The sequence below is a fragment of the Rousettus aegyptiacus genome, unplaced genomic scaffold (genome assembly GCF_014176215.1).
Source record: "Rousettus aegyptiacus isolate mRouAeg1 unplaced genomic scaffold, mRouAeg1.p scaffold_m13_p_7, whole genome shotgun sequence".
NCBI classification, from domain to species: Eukaryota; Metazoa; Chordata; class Mammalia; order Chiroptera; family Pteropodidae; genus Rousettus; species Rousettus aegyptiacus.
In genome coordinates, this window is record NW_023416310.1 from 73,498,765 (window position 1) to 73,511,553 (window position 12,789).

The window sequence follows — 12,789 nt, forward strand, 5'->3', positions numbered from 1 at the left end:
CCAGGTTCATGCTCTAAGGGGTGTCCGCGTGGGGTACAGCGGGGGCGCCGAGGGCGGAGGGGCGGAGCCCACGCGAGCCCGGGGGGCGTGTGGGCGGGGCCGGCCTCAACCGTGCAGCGCAAAAGCTTTGCCTTCTCCGGAGGGCCACCGAGGGCCACCGAGGGTCACGGGGTGACGCTGCGGGGCTGGGCTCTGGCGGGTCCCTCCCGCCGGGCACCGGGCTGCCTGGGAGGAGGAAAGGCGGCAGCTACATGCAGGCGGGAAGCAAACGGAGCCGGGGTTGAGACGATGATGGCGATTCGGGGCCGGAGCTAGGGCGCTGTGCAGGGGCGCGCTCGGCACCGGGCAGCGGGTCATTATCGCCGATTTTTTTTTTTTTTCTTCTGGAGGACTTGGGGGTAAAGCAGGAATGTGAGTTCAAGTGTTGACCGCACTACTCCCGGCTCTCACAGTCCCTCCTTGGTCACCCGGATATGTAATATAGACCAGAGGTCCTCTGAGCCGGGGCTGCTCCAAGCCTAGAGGGGGCGGAAGGCTGGGCCAGCACGGGGGACGCCCCCTCAGCGACCCTCTGTCTTTGCCACTGATGTCTGTTTCTCCTGAAAGCCCCCAAGGCCGGCGGATTCTTTCTTGAGCCACCGAGCGGTGGCCATAGCCTGTAACTCCTATCGTGGCCCTCCCCCCTCCCCCGAGCGTTTGCCTCACCCGTCTTGTTAAATATGGAAAAACGTCTGTGCTTGGGTTTTTAGCAAAAATCCCCACATCTGGAAAATATTGGTCAAGAGTCTAATTAAGTATGTCAGTGACAAATTGTTCTCACAGGAAGTATTTAGGACGAGCAGATAATTGGGATTTAATGACCTTGGCCCCTGTCCTTGCTTCTTGTTTACTTTTCCTGGCAGGGGTAGGAGAGGCCAGCTCCCCCAAGCCCGCCCCAGCGCCCCTAATTCCCGCTGGCCTGCCTCAGGAAAGCCAGGCCTGTGGATGCACAACTGTCCTTGAGTGGGGCACGTGAGGGTGGACAGTGTGTTTGAAGCCCAGTCTCTTATGGCCACACAACGTCCCCCCTTACTGGGACCTCTGTGGCTTCTCTTGGGGCTGGTATTTCCTGCAAAGCCCACATGCTGATCGACGATGAGGCTCAGGGGAGGACAGTTTCTCTTTCTCGGGCTTTTTTCCTTCATCCTGCACAGGGGAAATGGAGGCCGCCCCCACCCCCCACCCCCTGCCCAGCGGGATAGTCCTAGCTTCTGAGAGAGTGATGCTCAAGGCTTTCAACACCTCTCTCCTTCCCGCATGGGAGGGAGTGGGAGTGTCTCTTTCCCGAGGGCTTTGGAAGACCTCCCCTCCCCCACAGGCTTCGGGAGCCCCCTCCCCAACCCTGTCTCCCTGCGCCTCCACAGAGGCCCTGGCCTGAGAACCAGCAAATTCTAGAAATACGTATTTTAAAGGCACATTCCGGTCCTGGGCACTCGAGACTCATTCCTCAGGCCCCTAGCATCCTCCCCGCACCTCCAGCCGGTCCTGTCAGCTCTGTCTCAGAGACAGCTCCCATCTGTCCCTGTCCTCCTATCTCCATGGCGACAGCGCTGGCACTTGCCCTCATCCTCTCCTACTGGCCAATGGCTATGGCTTCTGTGTGGTACCTGACTCCCATCTTGGCCGCCTTCTGTCCATTCTCCACGTGCTAGCCAAGGGGCTCGCTGCCCTTGGGTGGCCGCCCGTCACGGCGAGAATCACCCCGGTCCCCTACTGAGTCGAGGGCCCGCTCCCCCTGGCCACTGCCGCCTTCTTCCCTCTGTTTCTTTAGCAATGGAATAACATATTTGGGTACACGCACGCGCGAGTTCCCAGTACACAGGGCCTCCCAGAGGGAAGGGCACAAGTGCCATCTGGCTCAGGCTGAGGCCTCAGAATTGGACTTTCGATGGACGTTATCACCCAAAGCATTTACACATAGATCCTGGGAAAATGTGTGTGTGTGTGTGTGTGTGTGTGTGTGTGTTAAAAACATCAGTCTGTTGCTTGCAAACAAACATACAAGCAAAACCCACACACGAACAAAACAAAAAAGAAAAAAAAACAAAAAAATCAATTTGTTATATGTAAACAATGGAAACATACCAAAACTTCTGCGTAATGCGCCCCATTTAGAACACACAGAACAGGGCTCAGTATTTTGCACACGGCATGGGACAGCGATGTCAGGATAAGGCGTGGGGATCTGGTTCTGACTCCCTTGGGTTCATTTCCACAAGCAGGTGTGGCCGCTGTGCCTCTGCTCTGTCCCACCCTGCAGGTGGCCTCACGGGCCGCGGGGTCCTGCGGAACCCCAGGCAGAAGACGCCTCTCGCCGGGGTCCGCCGGCCGCTCAGGGCGCGGTGCCGTCGCGCGAGCGGCGCCCTCTAGTGGCGAGCGCCAGCACCGTCCGCACTCCTCTGCTGTCGCTGTGGGTCCAACTTCGAGACAGACGCCCCTCGCCCCCGCTGCACCCCTGGCACCTGGGGGGGGTCTCATTCAGCGGTGACGCTTTCTCGCCGCCTCAGCGGGCGTTTAGTCCTTACCCAAACCCCCTGGGTCTTATGTGGATCTGCCAGCACCCTTCACCCAACGGCCCTGCCCCAAATGCGCCACGGGGCTCCCCCTGCAGGATGGTCACTGCGCAGAGACCCGCCGCCTTCTCAAGACCCCTCTGTTCACCTTAGGAGAGAGGACGAGCGTTACCTGTGTGCCGCCACGTGGCGGATTCACAATGATATCAGAGAGTCGTCATCCTCCCCGCGTTGACAGAGGGACAGCGAGAGGGAATCCGCCCTCTTGGGGTCGCACAATGAGGAGAAGCAGAATAATTGAGCCTCTGCTGCCTTCCTAGCGGTTCCAGTCCCAATCGTTGCAAGATGCTGCGTTAGGGGAAAGGAGAGGAAAACACTGAGTCCAGCTCGCGCTTGCACACTTGTTTTAAGCCCTTGTAACTACCCACACGTGCGGGGACCATCCACCCTTCCCTTTACCCCTCCATCTGTTCCCTTGACGACAGATGTCTGTTTGCATCTGCAAGGCTCTGAGGGCTGTGTTGGGTGCTAGATTCAGCCCGAGACACGAGCCCTAACACTGTGGGGGTGAAGGGAGGTGCAGACAAGCTGGACACCCCCATACAGACTGTATGCTGCTGAGCACTGTGCAGACGCCAGCCTACGAGGTCAGAAGGGGGTGGGGGAACCCAGGGATGGCGGAAGCAATACCCCAAGGTGCCGGGGCAAAGAAGCAGTGCTCCTCGAGACTGACTGCTGGTGGGCAGGAGCTGCGTGTCCTGGGGCATGTAGTCCCCTCAACCCCTCTTTGGGTGGGGACTTTTATGATCCCCCATTTCACAGACGAGGAGCTTAAAGAATGGATGGGTAAAGTGACTTTCCCAGGGACATGTGGCTCATTTGGGGTAAAACCAGAATTCTAATTTCCATCTCACCGGCTGCAGCTTAACCCCTGAGCTTGGGCCCGGGTCCAGGAGGGCCAGAGAGGAAGGCGGCCATGGGAACCTTGAGTTTCATAGGGTTTGACCTTGTTCTGATGATCTTTGTAGAGTCGTCGAAGGATCCGGAGTTGGGGGATGCTATCAGACTAGGTCTTGTGAAGGTGGATTGGAGGTGCTGTCTGGAGAAGGGGACCCAGTGGGAAGCTGGCCGTGATAATCCTCTCTGAAGAGCAGGGATGGGACCACACTGGGCCGCGCTGGGCTGGAAAGGCCGACAAGACACTTACGGGGTGAGGTCGGACAGGCCGGCCCCTGGGTGTGAGTCCAGAGTGTGAGGCTGGGCATAAAGCCCTGGGAGTTGTCTGAATGTAAGCTCCAGCTCGGCCAGTGGGTGGGGCTATCACAGGAGGACGAGGGTGGGGGCCGGGGAGAAGGACAGAGCAGGTCACAGGGGAGCAAGCGGCTGCAAAGGGCGCCGACTTGCAGCCAGCCAGAGGCGTGGGGTACGGCAGAGAAGCAAGCTTCCAGGAGGACGGGGTGAGGAGCAAATGCCCCAGAGGGGTCATGACCCCTGGGGACAGAACATATCCCCTCTCCTCTCTGACCTCGAGTTTAAGAGAGAGAGGAGGTCGGGGTTCAGGGAAGTCGTAGTTGGTTCCCAGCGACTCACCGCCCATGAATTTCAAAATCTCTCTCCATCTGGAAGGTAGAAAATGATTTGCAGTCCTCAGCCGGTTCCAAGGGCACTAGGTTGGCCCAGTCACATTATTTGACAGAAATGGGCCGTGAAATGCCTGCTAATTGCTACAAGATTTAACAGGGATAGAAGGGCCTGAGAACGGGAGGTGCCTCCCCCCGACTTTCACATGGGGAGCGGGGGAGCTGAGCGATGGCAAGACGTAATGGACCTGCCGCTCCGAGCTCCAAATTACCAGGATCATTTTATCTCGGTGAAAGAAGGATGAAGCTTTTAGAAATGGGCAATTATGACATATTTATTTCATTGTTGTCGAGAGAGCTAAACCCCAATTATCCCAGCTATTTTGGAGGGGTTTTCAGAAGGCACTCATGCCGTCGTGAGCTCATCATGTCCCCGGGCTCCAGGGGGAGGTGTATTTGCCATCGTAAGCCGGGTTGATCCCCTCTCTCCAAACCTGACAAGTCTTTGCAGTGTTCTCCCTGCATGTCCTGTTTTTGCCCTGAAATTAGACCACGGGGCCCTGGACCAATCAAAGGAAGCCGTTCGAACAACCCGCAGAGCTTCTGCTGAGTCTGTAAAGGTGCTGGAAGCGTCTGGAACTTGACCTTGCACCTCCTCCTGCTCTGATCTTTAACAAGTCCCCCTTGAATCACGTCAACCCCACGCCACCCCAGTTTTAAGTGTTCGGTAACTCCCCACTGCCAAGCAATCCGGGCCAAAGGCTGTTTCCACTGGAATCTGACCCCCAAACTTCTTGTCCGGTCTCATCTTCTCCCCCGTCTCATCGTTCACTTGCTCATTTTTTCATTCATTCATTCATTCATTTAAGTCCCGTGTATTGAGCCAGCTGTGGGTGCTGGGTGCCGCAGCAGGTGCTGGAGGGGACAATCATGAGGCAGGACGGGTGGGGGACTCTGGGACATAGATCATGCACCTCCGCGTGCCCCAGGGGCTGCAAGCGGAGGCTGGGGCTGGGGGACGTTCAGGGTGACCCTCCGGCTGAGTGTCGAAGGAAGTGAACACGCACCAGAGACATGTAGGCGGCAGAATCTCCAGGATGTGAAGTCTCGGGGGGGCGGGGGGGAGGGGATGAGGGCAATGCTCAGCCTTCCAGCTTGGACACGAGGGTGGCAGGTGGTGCAGGAGAGGAACCTAGAGAAGAAATGGGTTTGACGGGCAGGAGAACGAGCATCTTTGGGAAGTCACGGACCACGAGGAGCCTGTGGATACCCTGGAGGAGCGTCCAATGGGTGCTGGTGTGTGGGAGTCTGGAACACAGTGAAGGGACCAGGTGGAAAGAGAGAGACTCGGAGTGGTCAGCTCAGAGATGGACGTTGGGCCCTGGCTAGGAACCAAGCCACGTGGGGAGATAGCTCTGGACGAGCCCTTGGGAGGCCAGCACGTGGAAGGAGACCAGATCGCAGAGGACAAGTAACTCATATGAGCCCTGGGCACGGGAAGTTCACACCTGGGCTTTTCCCAGTGGGGACAGACAGGAAACAGTGCTGAGAAGGGCCTGGTCACCTGTATTAACTCCCATGATGCTTCTGCTTCTCGCCTGTGTGACACAGGCTGGCCCTTGTCCCCAGTACCTGGAAGGCAGCCGCTAAATACTAAGACTTTCCTGAGTGAGAGGACTGTCTTTCTTATCCGTAGGGGACCCCTAAGACCACACCTGAGTTTGTGCTAACAGGGTGACTCACGGTGGACCCTGAAAACCAGCCCCATGGCTAGGGGGTCGGGGCCTTGAGCCGCGTGGTTTCGGCCTGACCTCTGGCCAGGGGCGGGACGGTGGAGATCGCGTTCTCGTGGCCAGCGATTCAGCCAACCGTGCTTATGCTAGCAAACCTCAGTGAGCGCGTGGGCGCCGAGGCTCAGGTGAGCTCCCCTGGCTGGCAGCACTCTGCGTACGGTCACACCTCGAGGTGCTGGACGGTGACATGGCCTCACGTCCTGAGGAGAGGACATGGGAGCATCATGTCTGGGGCCCTCCCAGGCCTTGTTCTACGTGTCCCTTTATTGGCCGTTTCCGAGTTACATCCCTTATAACAGAACTGTAATCATACCTGCAGCGCTTTGCTGAGTTCTGTGAGTCATCCCAGGGAGCAGTCAAACCGAGGGAGCAGCGGGAACCCCGAATGTGCCAGCTGGTCAGATGTGCAGGTGGACTGCCCCCCCCCACCAACCCCGAACTGGTGGCCGCTTCCTGAAGGGAGGGCGGTCTGGTGAAGGACGGCGACTTTGACCCGTGAAGTTCAACCCGGCTGCAGGTAGTCGGTGTCGGAAGGCATTGCATCCTCATCCTGAGACGTTTCGAGGCTCCAAGGACAGGCAGCAGCGTCCGTGAGCCCTTTCTTCGCTCCAAGCACCTCGCGTGGAGTCTCTCCCTTCCCCCCAGACGCCTGTGAGGGAGATGTGTTATCATCTGTGCGTGGCAGACGAGGGGACGGAGCCCCAAAGCTGCAGACGTCGCCCAAGATCACACACCAAGGAAGAAGGGGGGCAGAATTAAGCCCAAAGAACCCAAACCCGTGCCTTTCACCCCTCTTCACAATTCCCCCCCGACGAGACGCCCCCTCCGCGTGTGCTCTGGGGGGTCATTCATTAGCTAACGGTTTAAGCCTCGTTGATCAGGTGCCCACCCTGTGAATAAAACCATGTTCTCCAGCTTCATGGAGCTAATAGTCTAGCGTGCGTGCATGCGTGTGTGTGTGTGTGTGTGTGTGTGTGTGTGTGTGTGTAGGGGGTACAGCAAGGCCTTTGGCTTATACTCTGGATGAGATGGGAAGCTATTGCGTAGTCTTGAGCAGAAGGGAGTTAGTTACACGATCTAATTTCTATTCCAAAAGGCTCACCCTGGCTGCTCCGTTAAGAACGTCTTGTGGGAACAGGGTAAAATCAAGGAAACTGTGAAGTCATCTAGGTCAGAGACGAGGGTGGCCTGGACCAGGCTGGGAACAGCGGAAGTGTCAGATTCCGGAAAATGCTCAAGGTAGAACCGGAAGATGAGCCGATGGCCCGGATATGATGGAGAGGAAGGAGTCGAGGGTGGAGATGGCTTCGTGACTGGGGGTGTCGAGCAACTGGACTGTGGCAGCTGCCGTCAGCTGAGACGGGGAGCCGGTGGGGGGCACGGCTTGGAGCGAGCGGGAGGTGGAGAGCCGAGCCCCCTGAGTGCGCGATGCTTCTCAGACGGGCGAGAGGAGAGGTCGCGTGGGTGGCGAGTGCAGGCGGCCGGGGCTGGGGAGGGAGGCCTGAGCGGAGGCAGAAACCTGACCGTCACCAGAACGTAGATGAACAGTTCAAAGGCGAGCGATCATCATGGGGATGAACGTAGTCAGGGAAGAGAAGCTGATCAGAGACAGAGCCCGGGGCAGCACGACACCGAGTGGTCAGGGAGAAAGGAAGGGACCGGCCCGGACAGCGGGGCGTGAGCCGCGTCGGAAAACCAGGCGAGCGGAAGGTCCTGGCGACCAGGCAGAGAAACCGCGTCCAGGCGGAGGCAATGGAGTCTGTCGCCCAGTGACGAGAAGCCCGGAGGGGTGGGGCCTGAGGCCCGGCCACTGCATTCGGCAGTGAGGAGGCCACCGGTGGCCTTGGCAAGCGCGGCGTTGGTGACAGAGGAGGGGAGGCCTGGGAGCTGGCCGCAGAGAGACCGGGGGACGAATGGGAGACCGAGGGGAGAAACGTTTCAAGAAGTTACGCTGCCGAGGGGAGCGTGGAAGGAGAAGCGGATTCTTTGTTTCCTCGCGTTTAAAAAAAGTAAGATGGAAGAAAAAGGGAGCTGAGAGAGTTGGATCTCTGAAGCCGGGGCAGAGAAGGAGGGATCGATTCTTCGACAGAATCACCGTTTGTGCTGGTCCATGAGCTCACATAATACGACAGCCTTGGGGCGTGAGTCTAAATCAATGGAAACAATTTTATTCTAAGGTTATGCTACGGCCCGCAAGTTGAAATGGCCCCTTCTAGAAGCTTTGCTCAGTTTCAAGTCCGCGAGGACGTCCTGGAGGGAACCAAATCGGACCAGCCTGGGGCGGGAGCAGTGCAAGGTGGCCTGGAGCCGGAGGACCTTCGGAGCACCGCAAGCCGGGCCCTTGGTCCAAGAGCGACGTGCGTCCCCTGGCTGGCTGGCTGGCTGGCTCTTCGGTGCTGTGTCCCAGGGCTTCTCTCTGGCTGTCCCTATGTCGCTTCGTGGTCTCCCGAGTGAGTGGACACCCCAGTTCTCTGGGGGCGTCAGGCCGCTTGCGTTCGGTCGCGAATCACCAGTGTGACATGTGACACCGGAGAGCATTTTCCACGAGCCTCTGACAACTTACCGTGAGCGTCACGGTTGGTGACGCTGTTTCCTGGCGAAGCAGCAGCTGCGCCGAGGGTGGCCGAGCTCAGGTGGAGGAAACGGCCCCTGCGATCAGTGAGTCCCCTCTGATTCGCGGAAGCAGCCGTGTGCATGCAGTCATTTGGATTCAACCCATCGTAGCTGCAAAGTATAAGGGACCCTCTGGTGCATCCGTCTTACGGGAGAGAGGAGACGAAGGCTGTGTGAGAGAAAGCGATGTGCCCAAGGTCATGCCACGAGTTAGGGCATGGGAACCAGGACCCTCCCCAGGACCCACGATCTTTGACAGACGGCCCCCAAGGAGGAAGGTTTGCCTCTGTTTCTTACGGCGAAGAAGGGCCCATACTCTTCACTGATTTTAAATCCCACAAGTAAAGCGCGAATATCGCTTCCCTCGAAAGCATGTCGGGCGACAGACGGAGCCGTCGTCCCTTCCGAGCACCACGCCGAGGCCGTCTCCCTCCACGTGTCCCCGAAGGCGTCCCCCGCCATCGAGCTGACGTGTCTCCTGGGCAACACTCCTCTGTGAGCATCCGTAAAAACGGCTGAGCCCTGCCTAGCGTGGCCCGTTTGCACGATCATACCGTACTCCCCGCGCCATTCTGCGAGTTGGTTTTCCGCCTCGACCGTGTGACTTTTCCGCGTAGTGCTAGCCCATCCTTTTTCGCTGGCACGTTGTGGTCCGCATCTGCGCACCCCAGAGGAATGATCCATCCCCCTGTCCGAGCAGATTTAGGTCATTCCAGATTCCTCGGGGGACAAACAACGCCACCGTGAGAATCTTCGCGTCTGCCTCCTGGCGCCCAGGTAGGAGGGTTCTCTAAAGGAAGACGCCCCCACGGAGAAGTGCTGGTCACGGGGTGCGCACCTCGTCAGCGTTACCTGAGGCCACCTAGTTCTCTAGAGGGGCCGTTTGGATATACGCCTGCGCGTAGTTTCTGGAAGAGCCCATTTCTCCACGCTCACCGACAGGCCGCCCTGTCAAAGCCCCGTTTGACGAGGGCGTTGGCCGTCACCTGCGAACAGAAGCCGGGCGTCCTGTCACGGTGCTCAGATGTACCTCCTTGTGTGCGAATCCCTCGTTAATATCCTTTGCACATTTTTCTATTGAGCTATTTATTTTTCCTCCCGACTCTATTTAAAAAGAAAGTAAAGCACTTAAGCCCTGCTGAAATTTAAAATGAATCATGGCTCAGAAATCTCAGGCTGCATGAGAAGGATTTGAGATGTTGTTTTTAAAGGGTGGGGTGGTGGGGCTCCGTGGGGCCCTGTGGGGGACAGGCCCATCCACACTGAAAAGGGGCCTCGTGGAAACGGGGGCGGGACGCGGAGGGTGTGGAGGGCTCGAGTCAAACCTGCAAATCCCTTCGCGGAAAACCTGATGCAAGCGCTGGGCCCACACGGAACGGGGGGCTAGTGGTCGGGGCCGTGGTCCGCGGCACCCGCGGAAAATGTCTCCTTCATAATTTTTGCGTTGATTGCAGGTCGAAATAATACTCTGGATAAATTAGGTTAAGTAAAATAGATTGCCAAAATTAATTTTACCTCTTCTCCCACAGAGCGTGGCCAGGACAGGGAGGGAGGGAACAAAAATTATGACAAGTGACGTAGCACCGCCCACGAGAACAGACGCACGGACAGTGGGAGACAGCAAGGCCTTTCCACTGGGGCGACCCATTCGCGTCACAGCAGAGCAAGCTTTAGGCCTCAAGATCCCTCACTATTCTTAAAAACGATTGAGGACTCTATGGAGATTTTGTTTATGTGGGTTACATCCGTCAATATTTAGAAATGAAAACCAAGACATGTTTTAAATGTTGATTCGTTTGCTCGAAAATAACAACTAAGAGTCATTACAGGCACGATTAACATATTTTTATGAAAAATACCTGTTTTTTTTTTTTCCAAAATGAGCAAAAATGTAGCGAAAAGATCTGGAGTGGAAGAGGGAGGAATATTTCAAAGGTTTTTACGAACAATGGTGGATACTCTTGCTTAATACCATGTCAAAAGTGTGCACGTGGTTGCTTCTTCGAGACTGGTGGCGACGTGGAATCTGTAATCCACACTGCCATTTGCGGTTCGGGCTCGTGGGCCCATAGGGTGCCTGGGGTGCAGCTCATCACACCTGGGCTCCCCAAACTTTTCATTTCCTGTCATATTAAAATCTGTTGGCCCACTTGGCGCTTCGAGGGGATCTTTTACCAAGACGTGATTTTGTATCGATTCACCGGATCGAGCAGAACTTCTGAAACGTCAGCGTGTTTCATTATGCAATATCGAAATCAAGTGCTCGGGGATCGAGTGTGCCCGTGAGTCCTGCCCACATACTGCGCTGCTCACGCAGTAAGTTACACGCATTCTCATATAAGTATTGAGTCCGTGTGACACTGTGTCCAGGGTTTATCCCTGGGAGTGGAATTTCTGGGGGGGAAAAAAATAAAAAGGAAGCACACTTTTACACCTGACTACATAACGCCAAACTATTTTCCTAAGAAAAGATAAATCGTCAACTTGAGATTCTCTTTGAAGCCAGACCGTCCGCCAAGGATAAGAATAGGGTAAAGAGGAAACTCTCTCAAAGAGGACTCTTTCCTTTCACCCTTTAGCTAATGAGCACCACGGAAACAGGAGAACAGACTGGAAAAGATGGAGCTACAAGGTCCAGGAAAGGGCCGATGTGACAGAGGGGAGGAGAGAAGGGAGCCCTCTGGGTGGTGACAGTGACAGTTATGTGGCACCCTGGGAGGATGCTCTCAAAGCTCGGAGAGATTTCTCCAAGGGGAGCAAGACAGGACCGCAGTCCAGCAGACGTGTTCGGCGGCGTGGGAACCCGAGGCTTCGGAAGATGAAGAAAGGTCCCGTCTGAGATCCGAAGAAACTCACGTAGAAACGTTTGAAAAGGGAAGCAAGTAATAACGCTGGGAAAGACAGAAGTGGAGAGGCGACGATACCCAGGTTGGCTCAGCCGCGTATGATGATGTAAACACTGAGAATGGATGTAAGCAGCAGTTGGGATAGAGCCATATTAGGAGGACGGAAACTTGAGAGCGAACATCTCGTATATCATAATAGGAAGTCGGTAAAAAATGGCTGAAATTAGTACATCAAGCAATAGCTGGGCAAACAGGTTTTAGAAAATGTGCTTTCGTTTCAGATTCTTGGGGAGAAAGGAACTGCCGACTATCATCGTCTTTTAGCAATATTTTGGAACACAACATGCATGTATTTCTGTGGAAAATAATTAATAATTAAAAAAAGACTTCAGGAACTGACGATGGATTATGGCAAGGGTACAAGATACAAGTTGAGAGGCAAGATTCGGTCGCTTTCATACGCACTTCCGCGAGCAAGCAGTCGCCGCCCTTCCTGAGCTTGGTTCTTCAGCCCTTGTTTAAACTCGTGTGCCGGTAAAGTCCTCTTTTTACTTAATTGTTGGGTTTCTTCACTCGCAACCCAAAATTCTAAATAATACGCTTCTGTGTGACCACGCGGGGGCCACCTTGAAGTTTAGGACTGAGAGCAAGAACCATCGGACCCAGCTGACTTCATCATGGCCATTGCGGTGGCCAGAAAGGCTGTCGCTTATGTTCCGGTCCGTTCAAACTATGTCGGAACACGACAAATCCACAAAGCAGGTCAGTTTCTCAGGGAAAAGTCTGAAAAACTCAGAGAGAAAGTTAAACCATTTCCACCCTCCCCCCCATTCCCTTAATGAAGCAGAAGAATGTGATCGATTCAATTAACACGGGAGATGGGGGGTGGAGGGGCAGAAGTTGGGACCGCAGGCCTGGCGTGGGCGGCTGGCAGTGGAATGCGGAACCAGCCTGAGCCCGTCTGTCCGTCTGCGGAGTGGGGACGGTGATCATCTGTCTTCGGTCAACGCGTCCCGTGAACAGATGGCTCAGGTCTCAGAAAGGCCGATGTGCGTGGGAGCAAGCAGGCCACCACCAAGGAGGCTGTCAAATGCAGCGCACACCTTGGTCCCTGGAAAGGTACGTGCGCATTACGTGCTCATTAGCATATTAAAGGCTCTGAGAAGTCTCGCAGCATAAACCTGTTTTATCTGTGTTTAAACTGGTGTTTCCCAAATTTATTGGACCGCAGAACCTCCCCGCGCCCCCCAACTCTCTTTGCCCATACATTACACTTTACATATGGCCTAAAGAGCTAGTATCTCAGATATCTGAGTTAATTCTGTGCCAGGGCAGAAACAAATAAGCCTCCTATGCAAGTCCTACGAGTCCTACTTTGCTTTTAGATGCTGTACCAGCCCGGTCT